We start from the raw sequence: 27,185 nt of genomic DNA, 5'->3' as shown, positions 1-27,185 counted from the left end.
ATACAATCTTTTTAGCAAATGTAATCCTAGCAAATTTTCGCCACAACCTGTTGTCAGAATAAGGGGTGCTTCGAATTCGCAAGGACCAACAGAAAGAGACAACGGCTCAGAAATCGGGTTCCTAACCGGGGCGCCAGAAAAACCTACAGAAACGTTCGTTTCGCCAGACAAAGGTGCGCCAGGGAGTTTGGAGTGCATAATAGAACTCTTTGTAGCACCAGTATCCAAGAGAAAAGGTTCTGACACACCTGATGTGATCACCTCAACGTATGGTCCACTCTGATCTACTGGAACTGAAACAACTCCCTCTCTTTGTCTATGGCTGTCCTAGCAATCATTACTGCTCCATCGCTCGCCTTCTGTATAGTGATCATCTGTATAGTACTGAGCTGTCCTACCAGCTGCGTGGTTCTGCTGATCGAATTTATTCATAGAATTCTGTGGTGGAAGAGACTGCGCATTCTGGGGGACGTTTCCACGTCCTCTACCTCTAGGTGCTTGCTGAACGCCTTTACCTCTTGCGTTCGAAACACCATTCGCACGTTGTAACAAGATAGGGCAACTATACTTAAAATGACCTTCCTCCTTGCAATTTGAACACTGGTTGGGACCTATATTGACACATGGCTGATTATACTCGACTCTTTGTGAGTTCCCTTGATACTGTTGTGGCTGCTGATAGTTATTCTGATAGGTGTTCTGACCACCGTTATTCTGGCCATTACCACCACCACGTGGCGGATAGGCTTGCTGCAGTAAAACCTTCGTCTTTAGTTCTCTAGTTTTCTTTTCTACTCTATCTTTCTCATCTTTGTCTCTATTCTCGTAATATTGCGCAGTGGCTAATATCTGTGCTGAAGAGGAGATAGCCCAAGAACTCTCCGAATCTTTTAACTTTTTACACAATTCTGGAAGCAGATTGTGCACGAACTTATCGACAAATAATCGCTGACCACCTTCTGTGGTCATGTCTTGGCCACTGTGATCGACAAACGTTTCTTCGAACCTGGTGAAGAAATCTGAGACCGTCTCGTCTTTCTTCTGTTTACATGCAGATAACTTATCCCAATTCACACGTATTGCAGGCATTATCGTTTTCATGTAATCAACTATTTTACCAGGAAGTTCTGCTATCAATGGCTCAGGTTTAGCACCACCAACTTGTCGGGCATCTACAGCAGCGATATTGGCCCATGAATCGCCTAATTCCTGATCATGATCTGAATGACGAATCTTACTCCATAAAGGCTGTGGAACAACGTTCCCAAATAACATATCGATATCGGCTAAGTTCATTATACATGACCCAGCAGTCTGCGACAATTCCTTGTAATACCCTGCAGGATTCTTACGCGGATCTGGTAATGTCTGTTTAAGTGCTAAAACTTCAGCACGCTTCCATGGGACATGTACCCATACACGCTGAAAGTGTGGCGGAATAGGAGGTTCAACAGATGTGTCACCCTCCCTCCATTGCGGAGGGACTTCTCTCATGGGATACTGTCGTGCCTTTTTCCTAGGTGTATCGCGCTTAGACTGTGAACCAGAAGTGTTCCCTTTACTCCGATAAGACAACAATACCTCAACCGCTTTTTGGACATCGGGACCTACGATCATTCCTTCTCCAAACTTGAACCGTACATGACACAACTCCTGCGGGTTACTTTCTAAATCATTATCTTCCAAATCCTCACCGAGAAAAACGCACATTTGTTCAAAAACATATCTTTGTGTCGGTGCTTCCCACTGAAGGAAGACTTTCGTGACAGATTCAACGTCATACTTTACAGTATCTATGATCCATTTATGAGCTAAACGATTCAATACATCTCTCTCTTGGTAGTCAGGCAGTTGACTTCGCAACTGTCTTCGTTCCGTGTTAGGGGTCGTTTTAGGCGACCGAAAAAGGGGTGAAGGAATGTTAGTGACAATGCTGGCCATTTTATGCCAAACGGAAGGTGAAAGTGAGGGAGGAACGGGTGGAAAAACAGTGTGAGATAAGGCTGAAGTAGAGGCAATAGCAGAGGGGGCATTATGAGAGATCGAAGATGCATTAGGCAAAGTCATAGAAGGTGTAAGCGAAGTAGATGTAGCCGGTGTGCCTTGAGGAGGCTGCACCGGAGGAGCGGAAGCCAGCTGAAGAACAGCTGGTGGGTGCTGAAGAAAGGCAGGCATAACGACCATGGGCGGCGCAACTAAGGGTTGCGGAGGCGCCGTGGCTGTTTGCGCATAGGGGGGTGGTGAACTTAATAAATGCGACATTAATGGGTCTTTTTCATGTTCTTTGGCTGTCTCTTGCTGAAGAGACGGCAAAACTGGATAGCATTTATCTATTGCCATTTTGCGCTGCCTGTGCAACTGCTCACTCATCTGTACCTCTTCTTTGTCTTTAAACCGCATAGCAGCTTGTATTACTGAAATATTCCCTTCTCTCTTATTTTTCTTCTCTAATTTAATTTCCTTCTGTTTGGCCTCTTTACGCCATAGGCGGAAAGAGTCAAACATCGCCGGCCGGGCTTTCTTTTTAAAGAGTTTAACTTCAAGGTTATCTAGGATTTCGGTTTCAAAGCTACCATATTGGGGCCATTTTAAAACACCATCTTTCCTGGTGTATTTAATCCATATTTCGTTGTAGGTGATGGGGCCTACCCCATGTTTCACATATAACTCGTAAGTTGGAGTTCCAACCGGAGGAACCGGACATGAGTCCTCCAATCGGGAGTCCCTATTATTATAACCAAGGCAAAACAAATTTCCAAGTCTAAGACCAGGCATCTTTGCTCTCTAGTCTAGTTCCAAACGTCAAAGGATTATCGATTACGATATTTCTCATGAATACACGAGTCCTTCGGTTTTGGTGCTTGCAAGTACCAACACAAAACTTTCCCAAAGGATACCCAAAACTAAGACCAACTAAGGACTGGGAGACGCTCCACTTATACTTAACTGAAATGTCGATGACGTCACTAGAAGACTCGTCTTAGTGTTTCGCTCTACCAAACTTCAAGGGTCCAAATCAGGGCGATAGCCAGGGCAGCAGTCTTTTGTAGCCATCGGGAAGCGGGGAACCTCGCAGCAAAGACCTTCGGACCACGTCGACATGCAGGGGTCGTTGAAGTGGCGGCCTTCCTCCGGAATTTTCACACAAAGCTCCTCACGAACCTCTGGCTGGACCGGTACAGCTGGAATCGCCCTACGTTGGGCGCCAACTGAGGTACTGGGTTTTTCAGAACCGGTGCTTAACCGGTAACCCAGCGGTGTCAGGGAATACACACCCAAAGACCTCGAGTCCTTTTCCTGATTCAGACCACAGAAACTCAGAGTCTTCTAGGTGAAGTCAAAGATCGGTTTATTGGCTGCAACCAAGGTAACAAGTGTCCTAGAAGTACAACACATGGAAGTATGTTCTCAGGAGACTGCTTCAACATCACGAAGTCAGGCTTCTCTTCTTATACAAAATAATAAGCTTCAGGCAAACATTCCTAGATTTTCAGGATACTATTCACATATTTTGACCACAAATAAGTAACAGAGTTATGATGACAAGCTCACATTTCGTTTGTCTGGTACATAATAAATTACTCGGCAAGGTCCGGTATTTCAATCAGATATCGGTGTTCCCCAATAGAATGAGCACGTTCTCATCATAAAACAAGTAGGAAAGAAGGAGCAGGGTCAGGTGTGGGCAAGATTCGGCAGGGTGAGAATGTGATGAAGGGGCTTTATGGCCGGGTGCGCCTAGATGCTATCTTGACCGGCCACTGGGAGAGGAACTGACCAAATGGGTTGGCCTGGGGCGATGGTTTAAACCTGCCCAGGTCACGAAAAAGTCAATCAAGGAGTGCTTGTCCTTATGATATTGGATTAAGCCTATGTGAAGGGCAACATACAAAATGGCTGCCGTATACAAAATGGAAGCCAGGGGTTCAGGGTATAAGTGATGATTTCGAGGTGAAAGCAACCTTCGAATGCGATGAAAATGTTTGTGCATAATGTACTCGCCATTCTTGGTCTTTTGATACTAAATTTATCGTGGTACGATGAAGTTTTATTCTTGCGTCTGAATGGTTATACGAGTTTGGATTTTCAGTACTACACCCCCGTTCTTGTTTTGAATATGGTGGGTTCAAGGGTGGTCTCTCCATGGGAACGTCGGTACTCGGGACGCTTGTTGTTGTGAAGAAATTCTGGCCTCTGTGCGGTATAGTTTGTGTGTGATGCATAAGGTTTTGACGAAGTTCATTTTCAAATAAATAAATTAAGCACAAAAACACTACCATGCTCTCACTACAGTGCTGAAAGAAGACATATCTGTGTCCCCAAATGAAAACACAATGTTCGAGGCATGTGGGCTGCTGAATTCATATCTATAGCATAGATCGTCGCCTAGTGTTGGGTCCGGATGATTGCACATTGTTGTCCTGGAAGACAGTTCTGCCAAGCGTCACGCAACAGGTGTGACACTCACGCATTTCAGTGCGGTGAAGCGGATCACCGCACTGAAATGCGTACGCATGTTACGCATATTTCCACCACCTGCCAGGCTCTCTGCTGCTCGGACGTGCTGCTTGCTGCGCCAGAGTTCCTAAATAGTTGACCGATCTGCTCTCAGCCGTGTAGTGGCTGAGAGCGCTACAGTGTATCTCTGCCCAGGCCCAGCTGCTGTGTTGCCCTGGTCCGGAAACAAATAAATGCGGCGCCGGCGGTTCGGGGCTTACTCATCACACTGTCTGCAGGGGGAGAGAGGGGCTGCCCTCTCAGCGTTCGATAGTGCTGTCAATCACGGAGGCACCGGAATTAATAATCTGGATGTGCCGGTGGTACTGTGCCGTCAGGAAGTAGGCAGAAGCGGCGGGGGAATCTAGGTGCAGGCACTGGGAGACTCGAGTCTCTATGTGGCGTGGCGTGGCACTCACTCCTCGGCCACGAGGCAGGCCTGGTGGAGTCAGGTATTGTCTGTTTTTCTTAAATCGCTTAGTTTTTAATAGCCCGCGCTGACAGAGGTGCTGTGGTCTTACCTCTCTGGGTCAAGGGAGAGGAACAATGTTAGAAAATAAAATAAAGTAACAACCGCACCAGCCTCTAATGAAACCGATCTCCCGGTCCAGGCTGCGTTTTCGACGGCACGCTGCAGAGAAAATGAATTCTAAGCACTGCAAATTTTATTTAACTTCCTCTGATTGTACAGTATGCTTTTTCAGTATATTGAAGGCTTACGTAGAGTACATTCCTCTTTTCAGCCTCTCGTCGCAGCTAGGTTAAGTAAAGCCAACCGGGTGTGATTTTGAATGGTTTCTCTCGACTAGAGAGCGGGTTCTTTCATAGAAGCCACAGAATCCAAATCGCCCGTGTCAGGGCGCACATTTATGGATGACAGACAAGTGTGCTGTATAACTAAATGTATTGCATAATTCCATTTTGTTCATTTCGTAGTTTTCCACTTTCCCTTCTCCTTTATTCTTTTTTGGCTATCTATGCTCTCGTCCTCTGTCTCAACTTCCAGCCTCCACCCCTCCCCCACACGTTTCTCATGGCTGTAACAACAGCACCAGCCTCCCGTGAAACCGATGCCCTTTGTGCTCGTGGCTGTACTAATCATTTCATACTCTCTGCCCCGCGTCTCAAATAAGCTGGGGGCAAACAAACTCTGTGCTAATGGAGGGGCTCGTAGCGAGTGCGCGCACTGGATGTTTTTGGTCTTTAGAGGTGTCAGAGCACCATCTCACATTGCGAGCTCCACCCTCTATCCTGGGCCCCAGCCCCCCTCACCCGAGACACTTTAAACTTGCAGATCGATTTACAATTTATGTTGTTGACTCTGGAGGGTCACCAACATTCCAATTAGCTTGCCATCTCGGCATTACCTCGTTTAAAGTGTACAGTGCGACAGGGGTGCCTGTACTCTTGGCACATGTGCACACTTAAAAGGGCCGGGCAGCGGTGGTCTGCCAGTTCGGATGCACGACAAAGTGATAATCAGCGGCCATACTCGGAGGCTGCCCAACGTCAGACACACCTCACACTGGCCCTCTTGTAACCAAACAGTTCTAGTTCAGCGCCAGAATCAGCTTCAGTGACTGTGCAGCACCTGCCTGTACAATACGAATGTTTCTTTGTAAATTGTTACAGGTGCAGAGTTCTCAACCAGTGTAAGGTCTGTCTGACATGTCGGTTAGGACCCTTCCATTTCTGGTGCTCAGCTGCAGTTTTAGAAGCTCCCCAGTTTCTCATTCCTCGAACGGGTGTAATTTCTAATATTCATATGTTTTCCTCGTCTTCATTGCTTGATTTTTGCTTGCAAGAAAGTGTCACTCATACTCATTGAATGTCACTCATAATTATACTGAAATTATGAAAATGTCACAAATAAGCGATCTGAAACCTTGGCAGCTATGGGAAGAGTCTTCGAAGTATCACGAGATAGGTGGCTCCTCCCCTGGACTACAGTGCGCATGGGCATCGACTCCATCCCCAGATTGTTTTTTTCCGCCATTGGGTTCGGATGTATATTCGTTATCTCCAGTTCGGAATCGATATAGACTTTTCTTAAGGCCTGAAGGCCTTTTCCTATACCGTCGGTATTGTTTTGCGCTCGGTGCCCAGCTCTGCTCCGGCTCAGTTCCCGAGTCGGACATCCCGAGGAGTCGCGTGGCTCTTCGGTGCTCGAGGCTCAGTCAACGCAACAAGACTTTCGACGACACATCATGGAAAGGAGCCCGTTCAAGAAATGTCCCGTGTGTGGATCGAAGTATCCCCACATCGACGTCCACCCGGTGTGCAACAAGTGCCTGTCGCCAGACCACGATGAAGCCAACTGTATGGCTTGTTCCCGGTTTTGATAGAAGAAGACGATTCGACTTCGGCGCGTGGCTCGCCTGGAGGCCCAGCAGTCGGCCCCGGCACCGGTGGACATCTTCGAGAGAGAAGAAGCAGACGAACAAGAAGTTCATATGCAGATTCCACCTCCAGCGGAGGAGATCGACTACGACTACAATGCAGACGTCGAAGCGCTCGATGCAGAAGAAGTCGTCGACGAGGTAGGAGACGACAATGAGGCCTGTGGGGCCATGGAAGATAGCTCAGGCAAAGAGCTATGCCCCGTTCGAACAATCACTAAGGCTCAGGTCGCGGGATTGCCACACGGCCTTACCCAAGACCTTACACCCAGATCCACGGCCTCGCCTACGGGCCCGGCTACGGACACTTCTGCGGAGCCGCCGTTGGTCAAAACAAAACCGAAAGTGAAACCTTCGGTGTCGATGAAAACGAAAGTGATGGAGACGCCGTCAAAACAGAAGACGTCTGTCCCGCTGGCCGCCTCCTCGTCTTTCGATATGTCGGGGCAGCCGAAGCCGACGAAGGCTGTCGACCCGGTGAAGTCGACCAAAGGCGTCGAGCCAAAGTCGGTCAAGGGCGTCGATCCAAAATCGATCAAGGCCGTCGAGCCGAAGACTGGGGCCCCAAACCCGGGAGTCAAAGCCGCCAATCCGAAGTCGTCGGCGCCGAAGGCCGTCGACGCGGAAGGAGGACACGGCGCACCTAAGAAAGCTGCTCCTGTGCCTCGGCCGGAGAAGACCAAGACATCGACGCTCGAGTCTTCACACGCTGGTGGACCGAGGACGGCTGTCGGGTCGACGAAACCGTCCGCTTCCTTTACGAAGCAGGTGTCAGACTCACTGCAACGCATCAAGAACAAGGCTTCCGCGGTCGATCCGAAGGATGCTTCCACCCCGAAGCAGGCTGCCAAAACGCCAAAGTCTTCGACGCCACTCCTGTTTACGTTGCCGCCGAAGGTGGCGCCGAAGGCCTTCGCACCAAGGTCGGTCGCCAACGCGCCCGTGCAAGGGTCTGCAGGGTCGAAGCCTTCTCAGCAGCTTGGGAGCTTGAAGCATCGACAACCCTTGATGGAGAAGCAGTCGGAACACTTTATCGACGCCGACACCGGTAAACTTACCCTCTACAAGAGAAAGATCACGGCGTCACAGCCTCTGGAGTCCTACACGATTCCTTTGAAGCGCAAGAAGCCTTCAACGGATTCCCCGGTTCTGGTTGAGCCACTTGCTCCACGGACTCCAAGAGTTGCTACACCCTCACCCACTTATTCAGATGAGGAGGCTGGGGAAGGTGATGACGAGGAGTATAACTTTCCTGCCAACACTGATCCTGAGGATCACCAGGACTCTTGGGCAGATACAGGGGACCCAGGGGATCCGCAAGCTGCCCCGGACACTCAGGTGTACAATGTCAAAACCTCTCCTACTGAGGATTCTGCGGCATTTAATGCTCTAATTGAGAGGGCGGCTAAAAACCACGACGTCCAGCTGCACGCTGACACTATTGACGTGAACTTCCTTTTTGATACCTTTTCCACGGCAGAAAAGACTGTCAAAACTCTCCCAATGTTGAAAGGGGTTCTAAAACATGCTGCAGACATCTTTAAAGAACCCACACGTGCCAGGGTGATCAACCCTAGAATTGAAAAAAAATATAAGCCGGCACCTGGCGACCCTACCTACATCAAGGGCCAGTTGCCATTGGACTCTCTGGTCGTTTCTAATGCCCGGAAGAGGGTGAATTCGCAAACCACTGGTGATGCTCCTCCCCCTGACAAGGAATCTAAAGTGCTGGAGGCATCAGGGAAGAGGGGGGCGGCTCAAGCAGCCAATATCTGGCGTATCTCAAACACTCAGGCACTCTTGGCCAGATATGACAGGGCGCACTATGACACACTAGAGACCCTGTTACAACATCTACCAGATCAGTATAAAGAGGCGGCGGAGATGCTCATTCAGGAAGGGAAGCTCATCTCCAACGCTTCTATTAAATGTGCACTGGACGTGGCTGACACCGCGGCCAGGGCCATTAACACCAGTGTGATGTTGAGACGTCAGGCATGGCTCAGAATCTCCGGTTTCAAGCCAGAGATACAAACCACCATCCTCAATCAGCCGGTAAACCCTGATAGTTTATTTGGTCCTGAGGTGGATACCACACTGGAAAAAATAAAAAAGGATACCGAGACTGCAAAGTCCATGGGAGCTCTCCAGTCCCAACAGTTTAGGGGCAGTACTTTTCGTCGCTCAGGCAATAGAGGTGTTTCCAGAGGCCAGATGTCCCAGCAAACGCAATACACTAAAGGTAGGGCGCAGTCCTCTTACACCAAGCAGAGTAGAGGCGGCTATCGGGGCAACAGAGCCAAGGGCAGAGGCCGTGGAAATAACAACTCCCGTTCCTCTGCCACCAACAAACAGTGACGCCCTGCCACTGCCCCCCGACCATACCACACCTGTCGGGGGGAGACTCCAGCAGTTCCTGCCAGTCTGGAAATCCATCACCACAGACAGGTGGGTCAGGAAACTTATCTAGTTCGGTTATTGTCTGGAGTTAACATCCACTCCACCCAACATGCCACCAAAACACCGTCCCATGTCCACAGAGCATTTGCACTTATTGCAGCAGGAGGTACTTGTCATGCTGCAAAAAGGGGCAATCAAGCTCGTGCCGGTGGAGGAAGAAGGCACAGGAGTGTATTCCCTGTACTTCTTAATCCCAAAGAAGGACGGGTCCCTCAGACCCATACTGGACCTCAGACCCCTAAACCAGTATATTCTCTCAGAACACTTTCACATGCTGACGCTGCAGCAAGTTCTTCCGTTGCTCAACCAGGGAGACTTCCTCGCAACCTTGGATCTCAAGGATGCATATTTTCACATTCCACTACATCCATCACACCGAAAATACCTCAGATTCACCATTCAGAGTCGGCATTATCAGTTCAAGGTCCTACCTTTCGGAGTGACCACGGCGCCCAGGGTGTTCACAAAATGCCTGGCGACAGTGGCTGCGCACCTCAGGAGGCAGAACGTTCACGTTTACCCTTATCTGGACGACTGGCTTGTCCAAGCAAAGTCGTCCCAGCTGTGCGCCGCCAACATGTCCCACACCATTCACCTTCTTCACAGTCTGGGATTCTCACTAAATTATCCCAAATCGCACCTTCAGCCAGCCCACGTGCGGCAGTATCTGGGCGGACCATAGATACTCTGGCAGCCACGGCTCAGCCGAATTCTGTGAGGATCGACAGCATTCAGTCGCTCATCCGGAAGTTCAGACCGCAACACTCGCTTCCAGCAAGAGTGTTCATGCAGTTGATAGGCATGATGGCCTCCTGCATCTTCATAGTCCCGCACGGGAGGCTACATATGCGTCCGCTTCAAGAGTGCTTGGCACGTCAGTGGAACCAGGCTCACGGACAGTTAAAAAACCTAGTGTTGGTGACCGGTCGGGCATACAACTCTCTGCATTAGTGGAATCCACACAACCTTTGCAAGGGCCGACCGTTCCAGGAGCCTGTGCCACAAATTGTCCTGACGACGGACGCATCTCTCCAGTGTTGGGGAGCTTATGTACTCCACTACACGGTGCAGGGACTATGGACAACACAGCAAAAGAAGATGCACATCAACTACCTAGAACTGATGGCAATCTTCATGGCGATGAAGGCATTCAAAGTACATCTGTGCAACAAAGTCGCGTTGATCCGGACGGACAACATGACAGCCATGTACTACATTCAGAAGCAGGGAGGTACACTCTCTCCACAGTTGTCTCATCTGGCTCAGAGCATGTGGAAGTGGGCCATTCAAAGGAACATCTTCCTCATGGCGGAACACCTCCCGGGCAAGGACAATCAGATGGCGGATCTGCTCAGCAGGTACAGCCACCAAATGCACGAGTGGGAGATACATCCATCAGTACTCCACCCGTACTTCCAGCAGTGGGGTCATCCAGAGATAGACCTGTTTGCCACAAGGGAAAACGCAAAATGCCAACACTTTGCCGCCAGGTTCCCTCACCCGCAGTCGCAGGGCAATGCGATATGGATGAACTGGTCAAACAGATTTGCGTACGCTTTTCCCCCAGCACCTCTCATACCGCTGGTGGCACGAAAGCTAAAGCAACACTCGATAACACTCATCCTGGTTGCTCCAACGTGGGCAAGCCAACCATGGTACACCACGTTTCTAGAACTCTCCGTGGTACCGCATCAAAGGCTGCACCTCACGCCCAGACTTTTGACGCAGAGCCATCGCGACATTCAGCACCCAAACCCGCAACAGCTCAACCTGGCGATCTGGCTCTTGAAGTCTTAGAATTTGGCTACCTTAACTTGCCTCCCGACTGCATGGATATCATACGGGAGGCAAGAAAGCCCACCACCAGAGCTTGCTATGCAGCAAAGTGGAAGCGGTTTGTCATTTACTGTACAGAACACAACATCAACCCGCTAGATGCATCCACTCACAACATCATCTGTTATTTGTTACATCTTTACAAATGCAAGCTGGCATATGCTTCCATTCGGATACACTTATCCGCCATAGCAGATTATCTCCAAAACAGGCAGCATCTCTCCGTTTTCAGAGTGCCTGCCATTAAAGCCTTCCTAGAAGGACTGAAACGGGTCATCCCTCCCAGGACCCCGCCAGCTCCTGTATGGAACCTTAATGTGGTCCTCACCAGGCTGATGGGCCCACCTTTTGAGCCTCTGCATTCATGTGAGGTTCAGTCTTTAACATGGAAAGTGGCTTTTCTAATAGCCATTACGTCTCTGCGACGTGTTAGTGAGCTCCAGGCGCTCACTGTACAAGAGCCATTCATACAAATTTACTCGAACAGGGTGGTGCTGCGCACTAACCCTAAATTTCTTCCTAAGGTGGTTTCACAGTTCCATGTCAATCAGACCATTGAACTGCCCGCGTTCTTTCAAAACCCAGAGACAGTAGCCGAAAGAATGCTCCACACTCTTGACGTCAAACGAGCTTTGATGTACTACATCGATAGGACCAAGGATTTTAGGAAAACACAACAACTCTTTGTTGCCTTTTCAGCCCAGCACAAAGGCAACCCCATTTCCAAAGCAGGTATAGCCAGGTGGATCGTTAAGTGTATTCAAATTTGCTATCACAAGGCTAAGCGCACTTTAACGGTCCCCCCCAGAGCCCACTCCACCCGCAAGTTGGGGGCCTCCATGGCTTTCCTTGGTAATATCCCTTTGGAAGACATTTGTAGAGCAGCCACATGGTCTACACCACACACATTTACTAAACACTACTGTGTAGATGTGCACTCCAAGCAGCAAGCAGCTGTAGGGCAGGCTGTTCTTCAGACACTTTTTCAAACGTCCGCAGCTGGCACAGGCGGCCGCCGTTAATGGAGGGACTGCTATATATTCTATGCTATAGATATGAATTCAGCAGCCCACATGCCTCGAACTGAATATGCTACTTACCAGTATGCATCTGTTCTTGGCATGTAGGGCTGCTGACGTTCATATCGCCCGCCCTCCTCCTCGGCGCCTGTAGCGGCTGCAGAATTCAAACTTACTCTTAGCATGGTCATCGCTCACACTGTTACACTCCATCTTCGCCACAATGGCTAAAAACAATCTGGGGATGGAGTCAATGCCCATGCGCACTGTAGTCCAGAGGAAGGAGCCACCTATCTCGTGATACTTCGAAGACTCTTCCAGGACAACAATGTGCAATCATCCGGACCCAACACTAGGCGGCGATCTATGCTATACATATGAATGTCAGCAGCCCTACATGCCAAGAACAGATGCATACTGGTAAGTAGCATATTCAATTTGTTTTTCTGTTACTCGCACAGCACAGGTTGGCCGAAAGACGCGCTGTAAAAGTATATTAGGTGCTACAAACGAAGGGGCATAAATGTCATACTGTATGCAGTTTGTGCTGGGGTCCTTGGGGTTTGGTGAGTGTCAGGGGGCTAGTGGATTTGCAATTTCTCATGGAAGGTGGATGGTGCATTGTGTTTTGGGTCAGTGGGGTTTGCAGAATGCTGTGTGGGTTGGTGTTTGCTGAGTATGTGAGGGGGTTAGTTGGTTTGCAGTTTGTCAGAGGTATGGGGCTTTACTGGATATGTTGAGTTTGCCGTGTATGTGTGTAAGGTGTCAGAGGCGTCCACAGAGTGAGCCGTGGTCAGCAAGGTTTACAAAGTGTGCCAGGCAGTGCTTAATTTGTAAAATAATAAGTGCCGGGGCCCAACGTTTTGCTGAGAAGCTCACTACTGGTATTATTGAATTTCGGGGGATGCCAAATACCAAGGCAGCTTCCTCTTGATCTCACCTCATGCCTCTTTCATCCACTGCCAGGCACTCTCTGCACCTTTATCTTACTATTTAAGGTTCTTTTTCATCCCTGCTTTCTTTCTTTGTCATTTTCCACCTTTTTCTCTCTTTTCAGCCGAGGATTCCTCACATCCTCCGCAGACAGTCTGTATTTTCATTCAGTTTATGTTAGGAGCTTACAATGAACACACACACATCATGATCAGTCTGTCTGGGGTTTACAAATGATTGTCAGAGAAATCCTTTTGTTACTTGCAGTTTGTAAGTTATAATCCTAACATACAACAGCGAGCTATTAACAGTCATCTAGAGCTGAGATTTCCATGAAAGTCTTATAGTCTGAATTCAGCACCTGTGCATAATAGGACGGAATGTATGAAGCTCTGTGGTTATACTGAATAAGCAGCTACCTATGTTATGCCATCTATTCATGTAATAACTGCACTTCCACAATTGCTTTATTAACCTTCCTGCTTTCTCAAATTTGCTTGAAAATGCACGATTTTTCTTCTTTTTTTTCAAAATTTTCTTGGGGGGGGGGGTTAGCCCCCCAAACCCACCTTTTGGGGTTCGGGATCGCTCGCTGCGCTCGCTCGCTACGGTGCTGTATGCAAATCACTTTGTGCCCCACCACTTTCAAATGTCACCCACCACCCCTGGTTGCTGAGGGTTTCATGTAGCGCCCGGGGCCCTTCTAGTTACGCCGGTCCTTCTCCTAATTGATGAATAACGTTCTCCATCTTTTATCAGCTACAGTATCTCACTTCTGACACCAAGTGTTGGAGGGTGTTTCAGGTATATCAGAATAATATTCAAGAAAGACTCATGGGTTCTTTTATTGATCTTAATTTTTCCTTAGTCTCATTTATGCACTATTATGACCCAGGCTTCTTTTGGCTGAAGTCCGTTTTTTCTACCAATTAAGGTTATTTCCTTCGGGGATGGTTGAGTTTCTCCTCTTCTTAATTTTCATAGTCATTTCTCCCTCTTTTTAGGTACTGAAGTAGCCAGTCCGGAGTTCCTTGAGGAAGAACAAACACAGCACAAGTGAGTATACTGCTTTAGATTTGTGATTTCCTTCCTCACTTCTTTATTCTACACACTATTCTTTTTTATCTTCCTTGCTCTTTTACGCATGTTTTTCCTGTCTAGCTATCTATTTTTCTTTATGACCGCTATCTTTACGGTCTCCCCACCAGGTCTTACAAGATTATCAATGCTGGATTTTACTCAGTCTCTCAGCTCCTTTTCTTATGTAGGAATTCTATTTTAATTATCTGGTTCTGACCTCATAGCAATCTTTTCTTTCTTGGGTGAAAACGTAAAACGACTTTACTGCACCAGATAAACAAAAACAACCTGCTCTTAAATCTCCTGGGATATGTCCCCCTATTTCGTTATGTCTTCTGTTTCTGGGTGTTCTCATCATAGAATATGGATATTGTGATGAAGAAGAAGCCAAGAGAAAATGTGATCTTCCTCTCACCAGTCGCAGCTCAACTCGTGAGAGTAGAATCACCACACAATACATTTGTTCTACAGAACCTTCCTAGGTGAGAGTTCTACCCAGGTTGACGTAACCATGCCAACACACCCACTCCTGCTTTCCCCACCCCTCGCCTTCCAACCATGTACTCGAGCACTCACCTGTGATAGCCACGCTGTCTAGAAGCATGGTGGGACTGAGTGCCTCTCCAGAAGAATCCCTCTACAGGAGTCACGTAAGCGCTCATGGAGGCCTCCTCTTCCACAGGCAGTGTCTGTGGTCCAGCACTTCTCTTCCAACTACTCGTTTCTGCTCTTGTCTTGCCTTTCTCTTGCAGTCCGTGCGCTCTCTCACCAACTTTTCTGTGTTTTGGCCAAGCTTCTCCTTTTCTGTGTCCTTCTCCTTTCTTTATGTCCATCTTGGGTAGATACTGTGTGAGAGGAAACAAAAGTCTTTCCTTTGTGTTTGTTTTATTTCTATGCTGTAGTCCTTCTTTCCTTTTTACCGCTTTACTTTCCTTTTCAGGTGTCGCTGGGCCATTGTCCTCCCCCTCTCCCCCAGGCCTAGTGTTAAAGCCCTTTTAGTTCGATTGTTTGCTTTTTGCTGACTGTAAATTCCTATATATTTGTAATTTCATGACTGCATGCCTTGTTGGAAAACTAATGATCAATATAGTAGCTCTGAGGTAGTTATGGTGGCAAGCATATGATAAAAACTAATAAGCCTTATTGGGTAACTAGGAAACCTTTTGGTCCCATGCCCTGGGTCTGATCTATCTATTATGAAAAGTTATGACAGAAGTGGTAGCATATTCATTGTGAAAAGCATTTGTTAAATCCAATAGGCCTGTAAGAGTAAATGGTTATCACACTGTGTGAAAAGATATAGACAGGTATTTTATTATTTGGAATCTCACAGAGTACTATGGTGGGCAAGTGTTTTCTTGTTAGCAACCCGCTCCTGAAAAACCCTAGGGCTAGGTGACTGTCATTGTGATAATCTTTGTTAACCCCGCTGTAGTAAGGTGGAAGCAATTCATGATAAAACACCTTGTAGTGTTTAAAAGGAAGGTTTATTCCACTTCAGCAGACCCACGACAGCTCGCCAAGGCAGCAGGGCAATCAATTAGTGGGATCTCTTAACAATCTAGAATCCCTGTAACAGTGTACATTCCAATAAGAACATAACTTTATATCATACACCTAACAAAGCACAGTGCTAAACAACATATACAACTCACATACTACTTATGTCAACTGCAATTATATATATTTGTAGTTTTATCCTTGTATGCCTGATTGCTGCCTTGAGGGAAAGTGTATGCTGATAAATTGAGTCTGAGCCTTTTATGGTAAGACAATAATAAAGGCAGGAGACCTCATTGGTTCACTGAGAAAAGTTATGTTAGATGTTTTGGGCCTGATCTTCTAAAATTATGGACTGCTATCAAAATGTGATAGTCCTGCCTGGATTATTTGTGGTGGAAAGTGTTTGTTTTAGCCGTATTCATCTTTAAGCATTATTTGTAATTAAAGTGTGTTAAAAGCTGTAGATTGGTGTTTTGATACATGGAAAGCCACAGATCACTATAGTAGATAAGTGTTTTGGAGTTTGCAAACCCCACTGACAAACCTTGGAGGTAGCGATTGTCACTGTGCTAATTCTGTTAACCTTCTGATGAAGGGTTGTACTTTGTTTTGTCAACTGTAATTGTATATATCTGTAATGTTGTGGCTGGTTGCCTGATGGTTGTCATGTGTCAGTGTATCCTCAGTTCTATGGGCCAAAGTTAGTTACAGTGACAAGCCAATTTTAAAAGTTATATGGAATGATTGGTTCATGGTGAAAGTTAAGATCTTTTATGAAACATTGCAACAAAGGCAGTAGGTCCGACCTATTTATTATGAGAGGGATATGTTGAAGACAATAAGACTTTAACAGTTGGTTGTTCCTGCACCTTGCTAAAACCTGCAGGCAGGTGTTTTGTTACATGGAATCCTACTCATAACCCTGCCAGGCAAGAGCTTTGGTGTAAACGATTTGCACTGCAGGAGTTCTTGCTAGACCCTGTTAGGCGCACCTGAAAGGTTTAGTGGTCTGCCAGGCTCTTGTAATGCAAACAACTCAATAAACAATACACACTTACATATAAATACATGCATGTACGTGCATAGAGGGACTTCTCCCGTAGCCAAGATATCACACCTGCGTTTGGACATGAAGTCAAGTATATGATACTTGAGGTACTGAAATCATTGTTACAATCCTCAATTCTGCAAGGGTGTGACGAAACTGCATTCATCGTCTGGGTGATTTTCTTCCAAATATGGGTGCATATCTTCACACTGTTTTTTGCAAGAAGATGTCCTGTGAGCCCGGGTTCTTCCTATAATATCTCTTCAGTAAATATATGTAGTTTACTCTCACTCAATGTGCATTCCCTAAGTATACCCATAGTCATGCTGTCCAATTACACTGATAGTTTTGCTGGATGGCTGTTAATTGGTGAGGGTAGCACCAAATTGTGTTTCACAGAATTACTGCCACACAGACAGCACATAAAAAAGTATCACAAGTAAAACAAAGCAGTGGCACAGACGCCAGTTCCTTACTGCTTGTCTTTCTAAGATGTGGGAGAAATTGAGGGTCATCAGTGCCTAGAAGGACCTCTTCTGGAAGACTATGAAGCACTCCGAACTCTATCCAGGCTTCTTGGCCATATAACCCTTTAACGTGGACTTTTTCTATTGGATACGTTTTTTGATCCCCTGAACACATTGGATGCAGACTTGTTTATTGGAACTAATGTGTTGGGGAAGGACTCAAACTATATTTGATTACAGATTGTCTACACCCTAAATCCAATTAAGCGGTAACCCACCTGTGGCTAATCCGTGGGCTCACGTGGTAACTAAGTCCCATCTCTTAAGTGTAATAAATGGGTCGGGGTAGATTGTTCACTTCTCTAGACTCTCTTCTGTTCTTTTATTTCTACAGTATCGGGTAATGTGCCCCCATTTTCTCCATTCATAACTTTGGAGTCCTGAAGGAGGGGGGCCGTCTATCTTTACGGCTTGTGCTCCATTCATCTGCTTGTTAAAATCACGACAGTCCCACAATGGTGTGCTAAGTGAAATATAGTGTTCAGAAAGTACTCACATGAATGCAGCATGTTCTTAATGACCTAAGACGATCGAGAGACAGCACAAACAAAGTGCATTACAAACATAATTTTCAAAGTGCAATAATCATTGTTAAAAAAGCAGAAGTAATAATCAATTAATGAATTACATCAATTGAGGCATGGCAGTAATCATATAAACATATTAAAGTGGCGCGTTCCATTGCCTAAAAGTGCAAGGTAGACAGTGGCCATATCTGATTGACCCTGTGGATTCCCTCTAGTGCGGTCCTCGGCAGCAGAGGTCAACATGGCCCATAGTGTAGCCTTCAGCTGAGCAGTTTTTAGTGCATCAGATGGAACCTGGGAGAATAAAAAACTGGGTAAGGCTAGAACAATTGTGTCATTCATATTATGATTAATTAGGCAAGTCACCGAAACATAAAACCTACTCCTCTGACAGGGCAGTAGTCATGACTGTGAGGGAACAGGAGAACTAAACGTAGATTAGCCATACGCCCCTAGGCCATTACTAAGGGTACAGAAATATGGTAAAGTGGCAAGTGCTTAATTTAAAAACTGAGTCAATAAACAATTGGTACTTCAACTTTACCCAAGGTTTCCTCTATGGCGACCTGCTGTCAAGGTAGGACATAGATCTTAAGCATATAATAGCCAAACTCCGGTGAAGCAGTGCAAGAATCATGAATACAATAAAAGGTGACTTGTGCACAAAGGACAGTAGAGCTAATGCTGCCAAGGCCTTCAAATTCCCACGATTTTAGCTTCCGGCATCTTCTGTGTGCATGTGCAAATAAAGACTTATTACTTGAGGGTTCTAGACCTTATGTACCATGCCCAATTTAGGAACCTCGATGATGTGAATACTATTAATTCTTTTGTGTCATATTTGAGTAGACGCAGCGCCTCAACAAAATGTCTGTCACCCAAGAGGTGCAATGAGGAATAATCCACTTAGACCGTGGTAGGTTATGCCTGAAGCAACTAAATAAAGTGCTCTTCAGTTTCCCTTATTCCGGTACAAGAGAGACATTTGGCTGCAGCACCTCGCTCCTGGCTACAAGCGTATTTAGGGGCAGCGTTCCAATTCTAAAACAAATGTACAGGTTTGTAGCTGCAGGTGGAATGGTCTTGGCCTTGAATAATTTAAACCAGGGAGAGCATTTATGAGAAAGAAATGTATGGACCATACTATCCATGCGTTGTTCATGCCACACTTCTGAGAGGATGTAATCCCAATAAACACTCTTAATAAGAGTACCAGCTTTTTTTTTCAGATTTGCCTGATCTTTCCATACGTTCTTTATTTTTAGCTTACCACAGAGATCTTTCACAGACTTTTACCAGGGGGTGCAGCAATTGTTGTGTCTATTGCAATTAGATCCTTCAGGGCTGTACTATAGGGGCCCAACTCCAGCGTTGCCATATTCCAAACCAGTAATATAAGACTCTAAGGCGGGCATTGTGGTCTATTCTTTGGATGTTCAGATCCCCCCTTAACGATAGTAGGGGGTGGGTGCTATTTGGGAGGTTAAACAAAGATCTTAAACATTTCTTTTCAGTACAAGCTATCTGACTAGCATCCCCGTATCACCATAATTCGGCCCGATACAGGTCCCCACCCTGGGCAACCACTCTATAGACCTCAAGAACTTGGGAGACATCTCTGCTTGATGTTTGTACTTTTTCAGGGTCGCTGCTGATCTGTGCGGTAGGGTGGTTTTGCTTTTATCAAACTGGGGCTTCCAGGACAAATTGTCAGAAAGTCTAATTCCCAAGTAGTCGAAACTCTTCACCCTCCCAATAAGCGACTCACCCACCAACTTTTTATTTTTGAATGAGCGGTGGGGATTTATGACCATAAACTTAGATTTTTCAGCATTTAATTCTGGACCCGAGCTTATATAGAAGTTGACAAACTTATCTAGTAGTGCGCTTATGCCCATTTATTTATTTACTTATTTTGACGGTTTTGTATAGCGCGAACAAGACTCTTGTGGATATCAGAGCGCTTTACAGGGCAAATATAGGTGAATGACATAGCCATATAAAATCACAGAATTATGAGAATACAGTACTGATAACTATTAGAGGTTAGCATATATCTACAAGAATGTATAAGAAAAAGTTCAAGTGAATTTAGACAAACAGCAGCACCAGAGCGCTGATGTTTGCTAGCTACACACCAGAGTTTATATAACAGTTTTCACATCTTTAATATCCTGATTTGATGAAGGCTGATTATGGAAGAATACCCGGCGGCTGGAGTCTTGGATATCACAATCCATTTCAATCCTCAGACCCTGAGAGCCACCCTGCACTCCAAACCAACACCATTTGATAGCATGGCCCCTGAACGTATGAGTAAGGTGAAGTTCAGTGATTGTGAACTTCTTATACTTGCTGAAGAGGTAGTGAAAGAGAATCTTAGGCTCAGAGGCTGCCTCAAGCAGAAAACAAGTGCAAAAATCATACATCAGATCTGGCATAGTATTACATAATAAGTCTGCACAGTTTCTTCACAACCTCATAGCAATACACCACCGCCGTAGGATTCCTTGTGGCAAGCAGACATATAGAACAGTTTTATGTGCCTTAAAGGCACAAGTTGTTCCATCACTCTTGTATGCCAATTTCAATGGCATACACGCCAACAAGAATCTTTCAAGATTTAGCAATGAGAACATTGTTTGCAATATGAAGTTCCACATTAGTGTTAATTAAAAAAATATTTATTAAAGTTAAGCACCATCCCATAACTCAGAGAGACCCTGTCTGCTCCTCAACTAACACCAGGAAGAAATATTTATTATGTAAAACAACTAGGCCCGATCTAGTACATCTTACCACTACTCACTCATAAACCAAACCGTATAATTACCATTAACTATTATCAGTGAACCTCACAACAGTCCTTACATTGTTTAAGTGTGTTTTTGCATGGATTTGGCCTGCATGTGTTTGTTGCCCAGCACATCCCAACTGCTGACAAGGTCTGATAAAGGTGACTTGCAACAGGAATGAGATGGGAAGGAATTGAAAGCTGATATTACTGCTACCTTGAGGACATCCTGAAAACTGTTTTGTAGCAATTCTACCAGCACTGAGTAATTGTCTAGGCCTCCACCATCAACATCATTGCAACATAGATGTCTACCACCTGCCTGGTGAAGTTAGTGATAGCATGGGTGAGGTGCCAAATGACCGTTCTGTTTGCACTCCATTTTTTATTAAATCCAAGCTACAATGTTTGTCACACTCACGGCAAAGAGCCACAAGGTCGATACAGGCTACTGGGCAATGCCCTAGTGGGTTGGGTTGTTTGCCTCTGGTGTCCTTTCGTCTTTTCTACTGTGGTTCTTGGCCAAGTATTTCTATCTGCACTTCACTCTCAGGGTTTTGAGGGCAAGCTGTAACAAGTCTTCTCAGGGAGACCTTGTGTAGACAAGAGGTCAGAAGTTAACAGTCAATCAACAGGCACAATAATGTATTGTCTTGCCCAGTGCTTATCCTTTAGTTAAAAAGAAAGTACTTTAATCTTACAGCAAAAGAGAATACTACACACTTCAATGGGGGTTACAGTTACCGGGTTGCAACCTCATCTATAGGTTTTCGTGAATATTTGGGGGAATTATAAGGTTCTGCCTTCCTGTACTGTGCCTCGCCCCACACTTGGAAGTTCTTCTGTGTCTATCGTAACAGACAAATGTTCTGGAATAGACGTTGATTAGGCACTGGCGCTGTTCACTAGCGATTATCTCACTGTAGAGTTCATAGGTAGGGTGTTCAGTTATCAGTTTAAACCATTTTCGAATGGTAGAAACCCTCCAGATTGTCATCTTCCTTGCTTGGTTTAAACTGTAAACCACAGATGTCCCCACTAGATGGCGGCATTGCCATATCTATATTTCAAATACTTTATTTGTGAGTTTTTAACTACTATTTAATTATGTTTTTCTCATAGTTTCGGGCTATTTGTCTCTCGTGAGCATGTAGTGCACTGGCTACTGATTCAATTTAGCTGCTGTAATGCAGCATTATGATTTAGCACTATCGGTCATTAGCACCTCCTAAGGTGTGCCCCAAAAGCTGCATTTAGCAGCATATTTTATATGCTACACCTGCTCCCTTCCATCTGTCTGATTGTAATCCCCATGATCAGCTATATAAATCCAAGCATGTTCTCCCAATTGTGTTCTGCTGTTCCACCCACCTCTGTCCTCTTCCCAAAAAGAGAAAATGGGAAGATTAGTAACCTCCCTCCACTCCACCTCCTTACATCAACAAAGATGTTTAGTGATTGCCCTCAAAGGAGCTTTTTTGGAGAGAAAAAAAGAGAAAAAAAACTCGTATGCACACTACTGCCTGTTATAGATGGTCTACTACAATAAAATTACTATATATAAATATATTTTGAAGACACTGGAAGAGCACTGCTTCTGGCAGATAATTAAGGTTGGCAAAGTGCATAAACCTTGCTAACAACTGATTTTCACTATTTGGAAAAACACTGGAGAATACCCATTGTAATCGTAAACAATAAACACTGAAAAAGGACAACATATTCATAGGTCAGTTTGGCAGTTCTTGAATTCAAAAGAGTTTGCAGTAGCAAATACTATCTTTCTAACAGCAGGTTAATATTTGCTAAATTAAGAACAGTCTACCAGTTTTTTTTATAATTCTTTTTATTTTCAAATCAGGCAATATAAAACAGCAGAGAGCACATACATTCAGGGCATTACAGCATCATTAGTTTACATTGTCAGGAGTACACATGAAGTAGAGAAAGGCATTCGGTGTTACAATATTCATCGTTAATGTAGGACCAATTCATACAGTATTATATCCAGTCTACCAGTTTTAGCAAGTTTGTGTCCCTTATTACCTCCTCAGCAGAGATGTGGTTTGGGCGGTGCTGGGTGGTGCAGTGAGAGTTCTTGAAATAAAAAGTAAAACAAAGCAGTGGCACAGACGCCAGTTCCTTACTGCTTGTCTTTCTAAGATGTGGGAGAAATTGAGGGTCATCAGTGCCTAGAAGGACCTCTTCTGGAAGACTATGAAGCACTCCGAACTCTATCCAGGCTTCTTGGCCATATAACCCTTTAACGTGGACTTTTTCTATTGGATACGTTTTTTGATCCCCTGAACACATTGGATGCAGACTTGTTTATTGGAACTAATGTGTTGGGGAAGGACTCCTACTATATTTGATTACAGATTGTCTACACCCTAAATCCAATTAAGCGGTAACCCACCTGTGGCTAATCCGTGGGCTCACGTGGTAACTAAGTCCCATCTCTTAAGTGTAATAAATGGGTCGGGGTAGATTGTTCACTTCTCTAGACTCTCTTCTGTTCTTTTATTTCTACAGTATCGGGTAATGTGCCCCCATTTTCTCCATTCATAACTTTGGAGTCCTGAAGGAGGGGGGCCGTCTATCTTTACGGCTTGTGCTCCATTCATCTGCTTGTTAAAATCACGACAGTCCCACAATGGTGTGCTAAGTGAAATATAGTGTTCAGAAAGTACTCACATGAATGCAGCATGTTCTTAATGACCTAAGACGATCGAGAGACAGCACAAACAAAGTGCATTACAAACATAATTTTCAAAGTGCAATAATCATTGTTAAAAAAGCAGAAGTAATAATCAATTAATGAATTACATCAATTGAGGCATGGCAGTAATCATATAAACATATTAAAGTGGCGCGTTCCATTGCCTAAAAGTGCAAGGTAGACAGTGGCCATATCTGATTGACCCTGTGGATTCCCTCTAGTGCGGTCCTCGGCAGCAGAGGTCAACATGGCCCATAGTGTAGCCTTCAGCTGAGCAGTTTTTAGTGCATCAGATGGAACCTGGGATAATAAAAAACTGGGTAAGGCTAGAACAATTGTGTCATTCATATTATGATTAATTAGGCAAGTCACCGAAACATAAAACCTACTCCTCTGACAGGGCAGTAGTCATGACTGTGAGGGAACAGGAGAACTAAACGTAGATTAGCCATACGCCCCTAGGCCATTACTAAGGGTACAGAAATATGGTAAAGTGGCAAGTGCTTAATTTAAAAACTGAGTCAATAAACAATTGGTACTTCAACTTTACCCAAGGTTTCCTCTATGGCGACCTGCTGTCAAGGTAGGACATAGATCTTAAGCATATAATAGCCAAACTCCGGTGAAGCAGTGCAAGAATCATGAATACAATAAAAGGTGACTTGTGCACAAAGGACAGTAGAGCTAATGCTGCCAAGGCCTTCAAATTCCCACGATTTTAGCTTCCGGCATCTTCTGTGTGCATGTGCAAATAAAGACTTATTACTTGAGGGTTCTAGACCTTATGTACCATGCCCAATTTAGGAACCTCGATGATGTGAATACTATTAATTCTTTTGTGTCATATTTGAGTAGACGCAGCGCCTCAACAAAATGTCTGTCACCCAAGAGGTGCAATGAGGAATAATCCACTTAGACCGTGGTAGGTTATGCCTGAAGCAACTAAATAAAGTGCTCTTCAGTTTCCCTTATTCCGGTACAAGAGAGACATTTGGCTGCAGCACCTCGCTCCTGGCTACAAGCGTATTTAGGGGCAGCGTTCCAATTCTAAAACAAATGTACAGGTTTGTAGCTGCAGGTGGAATGGTCTTGGCCTTGAATAATTTAAACCAGGGAGAGCATTTATGAGAAAGAAATGTATGGACCATACTATCCATGCGTTGTTCATGCCACACTTCTGAGAGGATGTAATCCCAATAAACACTCTTAATAAGAGTACCAGCTTTTTTTTTCAGATTTGCCTGATCTTTCCATACGTTCTTTATTTTTAGCTTACCACAGAGATCTTTCACAGACTTTTACCAGGGGGTGCAGCAATTTTTGTGTCTATTGCAATTAGATCCTTCAGGGCTGTACTATAGGGGCCCAACTACAGCGTTGCCATATTCCAAACCAGTAATATAAGACTCTAAGGCGGGCATTGTGGTCTATTCTTTGGATGTTCAGATCCCCCCTTAACGATAGTAGGGGGTGGGTGCTATTTGGGAGGTTAAACAAAGATCTTAAACATTTCTTTTCAGTACAAGCTATCTGACTAGCATCCCCGTATCACCATAATTCGGCCCGATACAGGTCCCCACCCTGGGCAACCACTCTATAGACCTCAAGAACTTGGGAGACATCTCTGCTTGATGTTTGTACTTTTTCAGGGTCGCTGCTGATCTGTGCGGTAGGGTGGTTTTGCTTTTATCAAACTGGGGCTTCCAGGACAAATTGTCAGAAAGTCTAATTCCCAAGTAGTCGAAACTCTTCACCCTCCCAATAAGCGACTCACCCACCAACTTTTTATTTTTGAATGAGCGGTGGGGATTTATGACCATAAACTTAGATTTTTCAGCATTTAATTCTGGACCCGAGCTTATATAGAAGTTGACAAACTTATCTAGTAGTGCGCTTATGCCCATTTATTTATTTACTTATTTTGACGGTTTTGTATAGCGCGAACAAGACTCTTGTGGATATCAGAGCGCTTTACAGGGCAAATATAGGTGAATGACATAGCCATATAAAATCACAGAATTATGAGAATACAGTACTGATAACTATTAGAGGTTAGCATATATCTACAAGAATGTATAAGAAAAAGTTCAAGTGAATTTAGACAAACAGCAGCACCAGAGCGCTGATGTTTGCTAGCTACACACCAGAGTTTATATAACAGTTTTCACATCTTTAATATCCTGATTTGATGAAGGCTGATTATGGAAGAATACCCGGCGGCTGGAGTCTTGGATATCACAATCCATTTCAATCCTCAGACCCTGAGAGCCACCCTGCACTCCAAACCAACACCATTTGATAGCATGGCCCCTGAACGTATGAGTAAGGTGAAGTTCAGTGATTGTGAACTTCTTATACTTGCTGAAGAGGTAGTGAAAGAGAATCTTAGGCTCAGAGGCTGCCTCAAGCAGAAAACAAGTGCAAAAATCATACATCAGATCTGGCATAGTATTACATAATAAGTCTGCACAGTTTCTTCACAACCTCATAGCAATACACCACCGCCGTAGGATTCCTTGTGGCAAGCAGACATATAGAACAGTTTTATGTGCCTTAAAGGCACAAGTTGTTCCATCACTCTTGTATGCCAATTTCAATGGCATACACGCCAACAAGAATCTTTCAAGATTTAGCAATGAGAACATTGTTTGCAATATGAAGTTCCACATTAGTGTTAATTAAAAAAATATTTATTAAAGTTAAGCACCATCCCATAACTCAGAGAGACCCTGTCTGCTCCTCAACTAACACCAGGAAGAAATATTTATTATGTAAAACAACTAGGCCCGATCTAGTACATCTTACCACTACTCACTCATAAACCAAACCGTATAATTACCATTAACTATTATCAGTGAACCTCACAACAGTCCTTACATTGTTTAAGTGTGTTTTTGCATGGATTTGGCCTGCATGTGTTTGTTGCCCAGCACATCCCAACTGCTGACAAGGTCTGATAAAGGTGACTTGCAACAGGAATGAGATGGGAAGGAATTGAAAGCTGATATTACTGCTACCTTGAGGACATCCTGAAAACTGTTTTGTAGCAATTCTACCAGCACTGAGTAATTGTCTAGGCCTCCACCATCAACATCATTGCAACATAGATGTCTACCACCTGCCTGGTGAAGTTAGTGATAGCATGGGTGAGGTGCCAAATGACCGTTCTGTTTGCACTCCATTTTTTATTAAATCCAAGCTACAATGTTTGTCACACTCACGGCAAAGAGCCACAAGGTCGATACAGGCTACTGGGCAATGCCCTAGTGGGTTGGGTTGTTTGCCTCTGGTGTCCTTTCGTCTTTTCTACTGTGGTTCTTGGCCAAGTATTTCTATCTGCACTTCACTCTCAGGGTTTTGAGGGCAAGCTGTAACAAGTCTTCTCAGGGAGACCTTGTGTAGACAAGAGGTCAGAAGTTAACAGTCAATCAACAGGCACAATAATGTATTGTCTTGCCCAGTGCTTATCCTTTAGTTAAAAAGAAAGTACTTTAATCTTACAGCAAAAGGGAATACTACACACTTCAATGGGGGTTACAGTTACCGGGTTGCAACCTCATCTATAGGTTTTCGTGAATATTTGGGGGAATTATAAGGTTCTGCCTTCCTGTACTGTGCCTCGCCCCACACTTGGAAGTTCTTCTGTGTCTATCGTAACAGACAAATGTTCTGGAATAGACGTTGATTAGGCACTGGCGCTGTTCACTAGCGATTATCTCACTGTAGAGTTCATAGGTAGGGTGTTCAGTTATCAGTTTAAACCATTTTCGAATGGTAGAAACCCTCCAGATTGTCATCTTCCTTGCTTGGTTTAAACTGTAAACCACAGATGTCCCCACTAGA

The 27,185-nt window shown here is 45.0% G+C and overlaps 1 protein-coding gene across 4 annotated transcripts in view; it reads left to right on the top strand.

The window, feature by feature from the left end:
• The window catches only part of LOC144790972 (outer mitochondrial transmembrane helix translocase-like), a 167,850-nt gene that overhangs the window by 39,368 nt on the left and 101,297 nt on the right, over positions 1-27,185 (top strand). For all 4 annotated transcript variants that reach the window (XM_078665591.1, XM_078665593.1, XM_078665592.1 and 1 more), the window contains one exon: positions 14,149-14,200. The gene's annotated coding sequence lies outside the window, so the exon portion shown is untranslated. The remainder of the gene's footprint in view (positions 1-14,148; positions 14,201-27,185) is intronic.

This window comes from Lissotriton helveticus, chromosome 11 (genome assembly GCF_964261635.1).
Source record: "Lissotriton helveticus chromosome 11, aLisHel1.1, whole genome shotgun sequence".
Taxonomy (NCBI): Eukaryota; Metazoa; Chordata; class Amphibia; order Caudata; family Salamandridae; genus Lissotriton; species Lissotriton helveticus.
Note: the sequence above shows the minus strand (reverse complement) of the source record. Positions and strands in the feature narration are given on the sequence as shown.